General features: G+C 49.1%; 1 protein-coding gene across 5 annotated transcripts in view; it reads left to right on the top strand.

Annotated features, from left to right (window-relative positions):
• The first annotated feature begins 3,118 nt into the window (after nt 1-3,118).
• The window catches only part of Tbl1xr1 (TBL1X/Y related 1), a 143,176-nt gene continuing 133,167 nt past the window's right edge, over nt 3,119-13,127 (top strand). Inside the window, exon 1 of one of the 5 annotated variants that reach the window (XM_052180736.1) lies at nt 3,119-3,430. The gene's annotated coding sequence lies outside the window, so the exon portion shown is untranslated. Of the gene's footprint in view, nt 3,431-3,782; nt 3,899-13,127 lie in introns of those variants that run through there. The other 4 variants (XM_052180735.1, XM_052180739.1, XM_052180737.1 and 1 more) reach the window with 4 other exon arrangements.

Below are 13,127 nucleotides of genomic sequence, written 5' to 3'. Positions count from 1 at the left end.
TAAATGTTAGGACTCTGTTGATTGTGTTTGTGTGTGTGTGTGTGTGTGTTAAGTATGTGTGAGTGAAGAGTAGGAGGTCAGAGGACAACTTTCAGGATTTTGATTCTTAGACCAGACTGGCCTAAACTCAGACATCTGCCTGCCTCTGCCTCCCACATGCTGGGATTAAAGTTGTGCCTCAAGGTCTCTCTTGTCTTAGTGTCCTGCCTCCAGTCCTGATCTAGTCTAGGCACCTCAGCAGGCGGCATGCCAACTTGCTGACCTCAAAAGCCAATTACTGTTTAACAAGGTAAGAGATCCTCCTAGCAGCTGGGGGGGTGGGGGTGGGGGTGGAACAGGAGGATGGCCAAGAGTTTGAGATCCAGTCTGAGCTATGCAGGAAAATCCTCTCAGAACCAACCAACCAACCACCATCACAACAACAAAAAGACCAAACAAACCATGAAAACAAAACCTCAAAAACTCCAACCAACAAACAAAACAGAAGAAAACAAAAAGCTTGAAGTGTACTTTTGTTGGTATTTTGTCTAAGCTCCACCCCACACTTACCTGGCAAGTCAAGTATGCCCCGCCCCATAGACCTGGTCCACTATAAAAGGGGCTACTTGCTCCTCTTCTCTCTCTTCCCCCCCCTCTCTCTCTCTCACACACACACACACATACACACATCGCTCTCTCCCATCGCACTCCCACCTCTCTGCTCCTTGGGCTCTCCTCCCCTCCCCCTCTCTCCATATGGTCATGGCCGACCTGCACATCTCTACTCTCTACCCTCTCTCTGTCTGCCTCTCTAACTCCTATCCTCTGCCCTGAATAAACTCTATTCTATATCATGTCTGTGTGCCTGTGGTCCCTCAGGGGGATGAGGTGCTGGTCAAGGGCCCGCCTGGGCTCCCCCTTCCCCCCCATCGTCATGCCACACTCCCCCCACCCCCTCTTTTTAAGTCCCCTTCAACTTTACTGGAGCTAGTTTGGTGACTTCTGTCATGACGTTCAAATAAAGCAGTTTATGTCCTACACCAATGCACCTAACAAATGAGCATCTCACCCTCATCGTCCTACGCACAGAGAGCTTGAGGAAGCACTATAGCTCAGAGCCTAAGGGCTCCTGGCTGGAAGGAGGGTGGTCTTTGGAAGAGATGTCTTCTGGGAGGCTAGGAACCACTTGCTTGGAGTTGACTGTAAAGACTGGTGAACATCCTTATTCACTCAAAGTGTTGTTTGACTTTCTTGTAGCTGTTGTCTAGGTCAAGGGCTGGGAATATTAGCTCTCCCTACCCATCCCACCATCCTAAAATACTGGGTGTTTCCAACAAAGAGCCTGCATTGCAGTGTGAGGTTTATGTTGAGCAGACAACATACCTGCGGCCAGTACTTACACAAATGGTAAGATACTAAATTCTCTGGGCAGCTGAAGGGCTGAGCCAGGCCTCAGCTTTGGTGTCCTATCTGAATGTTGTTCCCTTGAATGGCCGGCCTGAAGTGTTGTGGAAACCCAGTGTAATCTACATTCCCATCAGGTGACATTGTTTAATCTAACCTTCCCTCTTTCACAAGTGACAATAGCTCCAGGGACACCCAGGCTTACGCTTTGAACTTTTCGGTAGAAAGGGTGTTTCCAACTCCATAGACTTTCTTTGGTAGCCTCTCCACTCCATTCCAGTTAAGCCTGTCATAACAGGCAACCGAGTGATGCCTCCAGGGAGGAAGGAGCCCATCAGGGGAGAGTCATTGACCTTGGCTGAAAGAAATCTACTCTAGTCACGGGAGTCTGTTAGGCAGCACAGGTCTATAGCTGTGAAAGTTACTTCAAATGATACTTTGTTTGAAAATTTATGTTTGAAGCACTAAAGGAAGACCGCTGCTTGACAGGAATACACGTTTCCAAATGTTTTGACAACTTGAAACTAGAACCTTTCACCAAAGAAGGTTGCAAAGTATTTTTAAAGATTGTAACAGAAAAGCAGAGTTGCAAGATTTATGTTACAATTAAAAGGAAAGCTGCCTCTTAACGCCCCAGGTTTCAGAAAGGCTCAGGAAGGTCACCGCAGTATTTTTAAAATCCTCTGCGCTCCCGCAGTCACATTTTGACATTATTGGGCAGCCAAATTATACTTCAGAAACCGCCTTCACGTGCCAGACGCATGCAGAAAGTAGAGAATAAAAACTCCCGTGGATACCACACCGCGGTGCACACTTAGTGAACATCCATTCTGTCTATGGTTTTATTTTCGCGCAATGAGAATTGATCGATCAAACCTTCCCAATAGACCCCGCAGACAAGTCGCACACTTGGGCGCACAAACTTCAATTACAGCTTCGCGTTTTCACCAAACCCCTCTCTAGCCGTGTGCGCCGCGCGTCTCCCTACGCGCGGTGCTCCGGGTCCCATTCTAGAACTCGCTCCGGGCAGGCGAAGCACCTTTCCAGGTACGCTCCGGAGCGGGCGTGTTTACGCGCATCCAAGTGTGCGGCGCTTTGCACGCGGAGTCCATGCGGAGCCCGCGCCGAGCGCCGGGGATGGGGCTGCCGCGGGTCGCAGAACTGCTGCGGGCGAAGGGACCCGAGCGCCACCCAGGCTGCGGGACAGCCCGAGCGAGCTGCAGGCTCTGGAACGAAAGCGCGGCGAGCCCAGCCCCCAGCGCCGAGAGCGAGCGAGCGAGGGAGGCTGGGTGTAGGGAGAGCAGAGCGAGCAAGGAAGCCGAGAGTGGAAGGCTATCCGGCCGCCACCCCCACCGCCGCGCTGCCTCTGCCGCCGCCCCGCCCCTCCGCCGCGCCCCTCCCCCACCCAGGTGCTCCTCCCCCCTAAAGTCCCCCTCCCAATCGAGGTTCCCCTCCCCCTCCCAGGCTCAGGCTCCCTTCCCCCTTGCCTCTCCGCCTCTGGGCTCCCTTCCCCCACCACGGTCCGTTTCCCCACCCCTCCTCCAGGCTCCCCTCCCCCGCGCATCTCTCCTTCTCTTCCACCGCCAGGCTCCCCTCCCCCTCCCGGGTCCTCCTCATTTCCTCCCCTCCCCCTCCGGGCGCGCCCCTCCCCTCGTCTCTCCCCTCCCCCTCCTCGGGTTCTCTTCCCCTCCCCCTCCCGCCCCCTCCCCCTCCTGGCTCCCTCCTCCCTCCCCGCGCGCCCGGCGCAGGCCGCTCGGGTTTGTTTTGCTGCGCGGCCGTCGCCGCCGCGGGCCCGGAGCTCATTTGTGCCTGGCTGGTCCCCGCGCTCCCCGGTGCCGAGCCGGAGCCGTTGGCCGCTCGCGCGCTTGGCTCTCTCCCTTAGTAACAGCTCCCCTCCTGCCTCGGTGCTGCGCCCTGCCCCCGCGCCCCTCCCCCGCCGGACCCGCTGCCCGGCTGTCAGCGCCCGCACCCCAGGGCGCCTCGGGGTGCCGACGGCAGCCAGGAGGGGAGCGCCGCGCGTCCTGGAGGGGACAGCGTCGCCAAGCAGGTGAGCGCGGGCCAGGGGCGGCGGGTGCCGCGAACTTGGCCTGGGCGCGGGGGAGGGGCGGCTGCGCTCACGTGCTGCCCCCGGGGTCGGGGTGGCCGGGCTGCGGGAGGCGCTGGGCCCCGACGAGCGGGCTTGGGGGGCGCAGGCTGGATGCGGAGCCGCTGCCGCCCTGTGCTCGCAGAGCGGGGCAGCGGCCAGGGCTCGGGATGGGTGCCTGTCCGCGCGGGCTGCAGTCGCTCGGTCGCGCACCCTTCGGGCCGTGCCGCGCGGAGACCCCGGGCGGCGGCGGGGACCGCGGGCGGCTGTTGGGGCGCGGGCGGGGGAGGGGCGCGGCCCGGCCTCGCTCGCTCAGGACGCGCGTGTGGGCACCTTGTGCCTGTGGCCTCTCCACCAGGAGGCCTTGGCCACAGCCTCGGTAAAGTTGGGTCAGAAGTGTATACAGTTGGCAAACTTATTGCCAGCTTCCTGGTAAGTTTCGGGGTGGCACACAAGTCACATTACCTTCTGACAGTATAGAGGCCACGTTGTGAGTGTTTGCTGGGTGACTTCCTCTTTGCAACCGATGTCTTTTTTTTTTTTTTTTTTTTTTTTGGAACAGGGGCTGACTTTCATTTAAGTGTAATTCCATGTTGAAAGGCAGCTCGAGGCGAATCATGCATGTGTTAGAGTGTTCGGTAATTTTGGAAGTTCTCAGTTTGGATTAAATTTAGGCTGTGAAAATGGTCTGTTCTGTGTAACATTTGGGTTCGGTGCCTTTTAAGAAACTCTCTCTTTGTTAGGTTACCCAACACTGAAAATAATTTGGTGATCACACAGAAGAGTTGGAACGTAGCTAAACATTACATTTCTTTAAGAGTCTGGAGTTTTCTTAAAACCTTGGACTTCATTGGCCCTAGGGTGAAGGGTTTTTCTACTTATGCCATTTACAGTTAATTAGGGAAGTTTACTGTGGGCTTTCTTGTTTTCCCATATAAGAATCGTATTCTGGTCTAAACATGTTAATAAAATACGGTGGCTGAAGCGATGTGTTATTTCTAGTTTCAATCTTGAGATAGAAAGCTCCCCTACCGGTGTAAAGTAAGCTCTTTTTGAGGGGTAATAATCCAAGGCCCCGTCTTACTGATTTAACTTAGCTAAAATGCTTTGCAGTATCTTGATGGCCCATTGATGAATGTGTTTTGGGTTTCCCTGTGTGATTCATGTTCTGTTTGGGGAAATAAGACCCGTGCCTATTGGAGCACTTCAGTAATCCTGACTTCCTGGGACTGTATGTTCTCACCACTTTAATAAAGTTTATAGTCTGGGGAAGTAGGGCATCTTTATCTGCACAAAAACACTGTGTATCGGTTGGATTGAATCGTGGGAGTTAATGGCAAACTTCCCAAATTATCACTGAGAGTTCTAGAAACAGTTGGCATTAGCTATGGGGGAGGGGCGGTAGGTCGCAAGCCTGCCTGAAAGGAGTTGGGCAGGTGCCCGGGTGCCCTTCGCGTCTAAGAGGAGGCTTCTCTGCTGCTTTAAAGATTTCTCTCCTAGTATTGCTGTCCTGCATGGGGTGAAGTCTGTAATCACAAACATTAAACACTCAAATTACTTGTCTTTCCTTTCGTTTGAAGAGTCGGGTCTCTAGAATTTAGGACAAACGCTCATCCTGTGAGGGAAGAAAATACGTGTAAAAAGCTAAGCAACTTAATTAACCTGTTAATGACTTCAAAATTCTTGCACTTCACCCTGTCTTTGAAGCACACCTCTAATCTGTATGTATTGTTAACATATGAGACTCTGGTGTGAGTTTGGTTTTTGTAAATGGAGTGAGTGGGCTTTTTTTTCCCCCCAATATTGGGAACTGAGCCTAGAGCCTCACTCTGGCCAGGCAAGTGCTCCCCCACTGAGCTGCTGCCCAACCTTGAGATTGTATTTTGTATTGACATTTGCTGAAGACCAGTTAAACATTTTAACTTTTTACATAAACTCAAGAACCTCTTTTGGTACTTGTAGTCTCCATCTAATTAAGGTTTTTGCAAAACTGATTATCATAATACCTGTCTGCCAAGAGAACCAGAAATAGCTGCTGCTTCCTGTGAAACTGGTAAGCTTTCAAGCTAGCGAGCAGGAAGGATAGCTACTGCTTCATAAACCTGGGGTCTCTGGAAAGGGTGTGACATGTGGGCCTTTGAAACTTGAACCTGTTGAGGAAATGCGCTGCTTAGTTCACCTAAAGTGATGGAGTGTAACTGCTGTGTGGTCTCCACACAGTTTCTCCTCGGATGGTTACTGTGGACGTTCACTGAGCACGTGTGCAGATGGAGTTGAAACAATTTGTTAAGGTTTGATACTTAGAAACTGAGACAAATGCTTTGGAACTCAGGGGAGAGAGATGGCAGAAACATTGGCTCAGCTTACAACTGTTTGTCTAGTACATGTGAATTTGACTCATTTTCAGAACTATTTACAGTGTGCATCCCTGAAGTGGGGAGAGGAAAGCTGTGAGCAGGAGACTTTTACATTTTGTCCTCAGACCTTCCCCGGGGGCCGTGTAGCGAGAAGTTCTTCACCTTGCCTGCTGAATGGCCACCAATAGAGACTTGTGATGATAGCCAGGAGGTCTGACTACTTACACCTGTGGCATCCTACTTAGTAAGAGTACGGTTTATTGTCCTTTTACCACAGAGCCAGAGGACAGAGACCGCCCGAGCCACCTCCAGGAAGCTGTGAGGTGCTGCCTGTCATTCAGGCATTCAGACTGATCCCCTGGGGTCCTCAGACTGTAGTGTTGGCGTTCTCTGAGGTGGAAAGGCGCTCCAAGGTGTTTGGTTTTAGGTTTTGAAGAGGCCTCCTCCTAGGTCATTTTGACCCTTGTTCCGTGCTCTTTCTAGATGACTGTTTCTGACACTTTTCCCTGCTGCTTTGCTATGCTTGGGTTTCTGATTTCCTGACAGACTTGTTGTTTCTAATTGGGATGATCTCTGAGGTACCTCTGGTGAATAGTCTTGGCGTCCTGGCACCATGCGTAAGCCTTCTAACTCTGCCGAGGTGTGTGTCTTGCCAGCTCAGTCTCCATCGTTCTCAGGTGGGCCCGTGAGGGAAGTACTTAGGCCTTACGCATTCCCCTTGTATCATACAGAGAGTTGGGACAGTGGAGCTGGGCATATGTAGTGTTCAGAACAGGGTTTGACATTGCCAGCGTGTCAAACTGTGCATTAGGTTGGGAGGCGGCTTCTTTGTAATCATACACTTTACATCTTGTTATTCCTTTGCACGGGGCGTAATGCCATGGGCAGCCCTTGGCAGCTCTGTTCGCTGAGTACCCGGGCAACATTCTTGAAATGAACAGTGTCATTTATTTATTCTCAAAGTTGTACTTGAGGCTTGCTCGAGAAGACTTAGACTGTGTTGTCACCATTTCCTGGGCCCATTTTCTGGGTTGGTGTGGATACAGGGCAGTGGGGTGGGTGGGTGGGTGGGTGGGTGGGTGGGTAGGTGGGATGGGGTACAGGGATGTCCCATGCCTGGCTGTCTCTTCTGACAGTTGTGGTTAGGCTTCAAATCCGTGTGTTCCACTGAAAATAGTTTTCAACTTTTTTAACTAAAAAGGAATTCTTGAAGCTGTGTTCAGCAGGGCTTGCAGTATGCATTACAGGTTTCATAGGGCCTGTCTTTCTGCCCTATAGCCTGGAGTCTGCACTCCATATCTAAAGGTGCCAAGACAGCTTTCCTCAGGAATACTTGTTCAAGTCTTCATACTCAGCGTCACTAGTGCTGTGTGTCAAGTGTCTGTGTGTCAGAACTGTACTGGTGCTTTGACAAGTCCCTGTGACAGTATGAACAGCTGACACCCTAAATTTAACCGAGGACCAGAGGCTCCGGAGGTGAGTGGCGGGAGCAGCGGCTCTGAGGCAGTGCTTTCTGGCATCGAGTCCACAGGAAGTCCATGGATGTGGGAGACTTTTGGGTTTGGTCCTGCCATTACTGTTCCTATTTTTCTAAACAGATTTGTTCTCTTATGTACTGTAACTGCTGACGGTGTCAATTATTTGACTGATTTTCATCAGTTAGGTCTCCCAGGGAAAGCTAACATGGGTGCCTCTTGCCAACTGGACCAAGGTCATGGCTTGAGCCTGGCTTTTAGGGCTCTGTTGACTGTCCCGTGCCCCTCTCCGGCAGTGGGATCCTGCTGCCCTGAGACCCTGTGGCTCTGGCCCTGTTAGCACTTTTGCTTTTTTCCCCACACATGCCCTTTTTTTCTCTTGGCTTTTCTGCCTAGGTTTAGCTCCACATCTTGAGAACTGTCTTGTGCAGTCATGGCGTGGTCTCTGATTCCATTGCATTTCATGCATGGCCCTTCCCTCTCTTGCTTTCTTTGTGGATGTGTGTGCGGTTGTGTGCTGCTGTGCCTTGCAGAATTTGTTGAAGTTCTTGGTTGTTGTATCACGAGCTCAGATATTATTTTCATGTAAAGATGGGTTGTTTCTGGGTTGTTTCTCTAAGGCCTGTACTAGAATGAGCCTTGACATCCCTGCCTGCTGCATCGATGCACTAGAATCCTCAGTCCCACTTAGACTTCCTGGGTGCAGGAATGTTGTAGACACGCGGGACTGTTCTGTCATTCATCTCCATTTTTATGCTGCTGGGAGTGGACAGGGGACAAAACTTGGTTCATTCTTACGTGTTCAAAGGAAGTGCGTTGGTTTGTGTCCTGTGCTTCACACAGTTTCTCTGGCTGTCCAGGAACTTGCTCTGTAGACCAGGCTAGCCTTGGACTCAGAGATCTGGTTGGCAGAACATCCACCTTCTTTCTAAGTGGCAGAGATCAGAGTTGTGTGCTACCCACACCTGGCGAGGTTTGTCCTTTGCCCTGGAATAGCAGCTGCAGTACTAAGGGCGAATGTGAGTCCACTTAGGAATTTTGTCACCTAATCCTCTTCATCCCATTGCACATGCTCACTGCTGCTCTTCCCGAGTGCCTGGGGCTCAGAAATGTTTTGGATTTTTTTTTTCCTTTCCCGAAACAGGGTTTCTCTGTGTAGCCCTGTTGTCCTGGAACTTACTCTGTAGACCAAGCTGGCCTCAAACTCAGAAATCCGCCTGCCTCTGCCTCCCAGAGTGCTGGATTACAGGTGTGCACTACCACCGCCTTTTTTAACTTAGGTTTTTTGCATGTGCATCATGGGATCTTGGTCTGAACCTGAAGGTCATTGTTGTCTCCTGTGTACCTTGTAGCACAGCATAAAGTGATGTCATGTTTTATTTAGTATTGCCTCTGTTGTCTCTGTCTTGTCCCCTGAGGTCAGGGTGGAGTTTGTGTTTGGGTCTGGTAGATGCTTAGACAGTTTTGGATTTTTGGAGCATTTCAGATTGTGGTCTTTCTAATTAGGGATGTTCCACCTGTGTGTATGCCAGGTATGACACTTAAAAGTTTGGAATTTGTGTGTGTTGAGACAGGATCTGATTTTCCTGTAGCCTAGGCGTTGAACTGAGCATGGCTGAGGCTGGTCTGTTTCCACTTCTGCATTGTTGCTGTTCGTACTACTCTGTCGCTTCCTTTGACTTCTAGATGCTCTTTATTTATTTATTTTTTTTTTAAGATTTATTTATTATTATATGTAAGTACACTGTAGCTGTTTTCATATGCCCCAGAAGAGGGCATCAGATCTCATTTGGATGGTTGCTGGGATTTGAACTCAGGACCTTTGGAAGAGCAGTCAGTGCTCTTAACCGCTGAGCCATCTCTCCAGCCCCCATACCCTTTATCTTTATTTCTTTGGTGTGTATATGTGTATTTTGGAAAGGGTCTCACTAGGTATATAGCCCCATCTGATCAGGAACTTGCAGTAGTTCTGCCTCTCCTCCTGAGTGGCATTACCACACTCTACTAGCACTTAATAGTTTTCTCTTGGCCTTTTAACACAGGCTTTCCTTAGCCATGTACCTAAGTAAAATGGTGTTTTTAGCTTTCTTTGGTTATAACATTCTGAAGGACCCTGGAGCTTGATTTGCGGCATCGTTTAACATAGTTCTAGACATTAGAGTGTGGGAAAAGGCAATCAGCGACTCTTTAGGTTTACAGATTTGTGCTTCCCAATCACTGTGTTGACGTGAATGTGGCAGTGTTTTACATGGGTCCAGTGCTAAGCCAAGACTTAGCTGGTTTTTAATTAGAACTATTATTATGTTTTACATTTATGATGTGTGCGCTCGCATAGCTACTGCATGCCTGTGGAGTTGGATTCTGGGACTTTGCTCTCCTCCGTTCCCTCCTGGTGCGCCTGGGTGTTGGATTCAGGGCTTCAGGCCTGGTGGAGTGCCTGTTTGCCCAGGATGTATCTTTTCAGCCCTTTTATTTCTTCTTGCTGGGGATTGAGCCCAACAGATGGTTAACACCCCTGACTCCCAAACCATGGTTACAGAGGGGAAGTCATTTAGCTTCTGTAAATTTATATCAAAATGATGAATTGAAATACTACCTGAGGTTTTCTCACTCAACTAATGGTTGGGTGAGTATGCTCAGTGTGCCACATCTCTGTTGAGATGTCAAGTCTGTCAGTTAAAGATATTAAACATTTATTCTCTGTGTATGTGTGTGTTGTACTGTGTATGGAGGTTAGAGGACAAACTACAGCAGACAGTTTTGTCCTTCTACCATGTAGGTTCTGGGGATCAGGCTCAGCCATTTCACCAGCTCTGAACTGGTTATTTATTTTATTTTGTTTCAGAGACAAAGATTCATGCTAACCCAGTGGGTCTTGTTATATAACCCATGCTGGTGTCTTGAGCTGCAGGACTCTTCTGTTTCCCAAATGCTGGGGTTGTAGGCATGTATTAGCATGCCCAGCTCTGTCTTATAAAATTGCAATTTACCTGAATGTATATTTATTTTAGTTACTGGAAGTTAGAGGAAAACCTGGCAGGGTCCCGTTCTTCTTCTGTGTGTGTCCTGGGAATTGATTTCCCATCTTCAGGGTTGGTAGTGTACTTGCTGAACCATCTTGCCAGCCCTCAGTCAAGCGGTTTTTAATGTTCTAGGCTGATTGTAGTCGCCTTTAATTCCAGGGAGAAAGGCAGAGGCAGGCAGATCTCTTAAGTTTAAGGTTAGCCTGGTCTACAAAGTCAGTGAGACCTTGTCTCCAAAAAAAAAAAAAAAAAAAAAAAAAAAAGTAAAAAGAAGAAATAAAAAGAGAGTCTTTTAATTTGGATAATTAACAGAGGGAAGAGTCAGGCATGGTAGCTCAGTCCTATAATTTCCAAATTCAGGAGGTGCAGGCAGGAGGATTGCCTGGTTAAGGCTATCCTGGGTTGTATGGCAAATACACAAACCTTTAGGGAGAAAGATCTGTTATTTTCTCCTAGCTTTCCACCCAGTTGTCAAAGTGTTCGATCCATTCATTTCTGGAGTGTTGCATGATGAAATGTGTTGTAATATTTTTGTTGTTGGGTTTTGTTTTGTTTTTTGTTTTTGAGACAGGGTCTTACTTACTATATGCAAGTCTGGTTAACCTGGCATTTGTTGTGTTGACCAGGCTGGCCTTGAGCCCGCAGTCATCCACCTGCCTCTGCCTCACAGATGGCTGGGTAACCGCCAGCGCCACCACACCACATGCTGGCATTTATTGGACCTGGGTCTTTTTTAAAGTTGATAAATAGAAATACAAAGTTCTTCTTGTCCAGAAAGTCCTTAGCATTCTTATTTTAAAGGCACTACTTTGTCTGAAGTTTGGTAATCAGGTGAAAACTGATTCTCGTGGGCTGGTAGGTGGGTTTAGTATTATGACACTTTTTGGTTTGGTAGGATTAATTATGTGGCTGTGTGGATTCATGTCAGCCTTATATAACATGAGCTGTATTGACTCCATGGGGACATCAGATTTCTATTTTGCTTTTGGTTGCAATTGCTCGCACTTGTCCTTATCCATTGGTCATTTAGATGGTTGACGCAGGGGCCGCCTTTGCAGTAGTTTGTGTACCTCATTTTCAGCTTCAGCTGGGGTACCTTGACTGCTCTGTTCTCATGCTAAAGACTGCTGCACTGAGAGGTAGATGTATGTCAGCCTTCCAAAGGCAGTGGGTGCCTTCTCCTGAGCAGTGACTGGAGACTGGCACGTTCCTATGCTGAAGAGCTGGCCAGGAAGTGCTGGCTCCATTCCTGGCCCTCCAATTGATCTGTGGATGGTTTTGTGAGATCATGTGACTTTTCCAGTTGGTTTGCACATCTGGAAGTGTAAGTAAAGGATCGCTCTGTTCATGGATTGGCTGTGAGGACTGAAATGGGGATGCGTGTAAAGCAGTCCGTCCCGGGCTGGCGAGGAGCTCTCAGTTAATCCTGGCTGCTGCCTCACACCTTTAACATTAAAAGAGCTGTTTTAAAAATAGGATGTGTCTGCTGAATGTAGGTTTGTACATACAAGTACAGTGGTGGTGAGCTGCCTGATGATGGGTCCTGAGAAAGCTCTGCTCCTCAGCAAACCGTTTCCTCAGCCTGCTGGCCTTTGTGTGGAAAGTAGCAGCCCAGCCCAGGAGATAGGCCAGTGGAGAGTTTTACTCTGAACTATGTAGGATTTTGTTGTTGTTGTTGATTTTGTTTTGCTTTGTTTGTTTTTTTTTGAGGCAGGTTCACCAATATCTGAGTTTGGCACAGTTATGCAGTAGAGGTTAACCTTGACACTTCTCGCCAAGTCCTGACTTTATAGCAATCTGAAACCATGTTGTGCCATGTTATGTTGTGTTTCGTAACACTGATGTTCAAAGAGGAAAGTCGCTGCCTTGGTAGATGAGTAAGTTGCATGACTTTATCCAGACCTGGGTCAGTCATTTCCCATGTATATGTAAATGTCATGAAAAAGTATGTTGTGATTGGTATTCTTTGAACCCTGGACGAAACGACATGGTTTCTGTGTGCAGAAGTAACTGAAATAATTAGGTACACAGGGGGATGTTAACAGGGGCTACAGTCATTTTCTGTACTTCTCCTGTTTGTTCCCCTGCCCCAGATTTGATTGTATTTTCCCCCTTTACACCTCTTACCTCACTTCACTCTGCCCCTGCCCTCTCCCTCTCTCCCTCTCTCTAAATTCAGCGTTTTAAAGCCTAATTGTCCAACTTCTGCTGCTCCTATGCACATTGGTATGGGGTCTGCCAGTGGAGCATTGTTGACCTACCCTGAAATAAAACTGACTCTCCTGGAAGCCATCGACTGTCATTATCCACCTAGTGGTGAGGCTAACAAGCCCCTCTCCCTTCTAGACTGGAATCTTGCCTCGCCTTGATGATTATGCAGGTCTCACACCTGCAGCCGCTGCTGCAGCTCAGACTTAGTGAGGGCGTCAGTCCTGCCATCAGTCCTGCCGCGCTTGCCTGCCTGCTTAGAGACACTCTTTAGCAGAGTCCTGCTGAGCCTCTGCTTTTTGCGGTCTCTCCCTGCCCACTCACTCTCGCTGTTCCTTGAACTCTGGGAACCCTTGTGTGGATGACTACTCCACAGAGCCTCCCTGTCTTCTGACTAGTGGTGCAGTACCTATCATCCACTGCACAAAGATGCTGCTCCTAAGGCCTGTGTGCTGCACTGATGTGTGGCTACAGATAGACTTATCTAGAGTTGCTTTAATATTATGTCCATTTAGCATGTAATAGTATTATCACCCCGGGGGTTTAGAACTCTGGAGCCATGGGTTCTTGGTTAAACTTATGGTGCCAGATAGAAGTT

This window comes from Apodemus sylvaticus, chromosome 4, assembly GCF_947179515.1.
Source record: "Apodemus sylvaticus chromosome 4, mApoSyl1.1, whole genome shotgun sequence".
NCBI classification, from domain to species: Eukaryota; Metazoa; Chordata; class Mammalia; order Rodentia; family Muridae; genus Apodemus; species Apodemus sylvaticus.
Note: the sequence above shows the minus strand (reverse complement) of the source record. Positions and strands in the feature narration are given on the sequence as shown.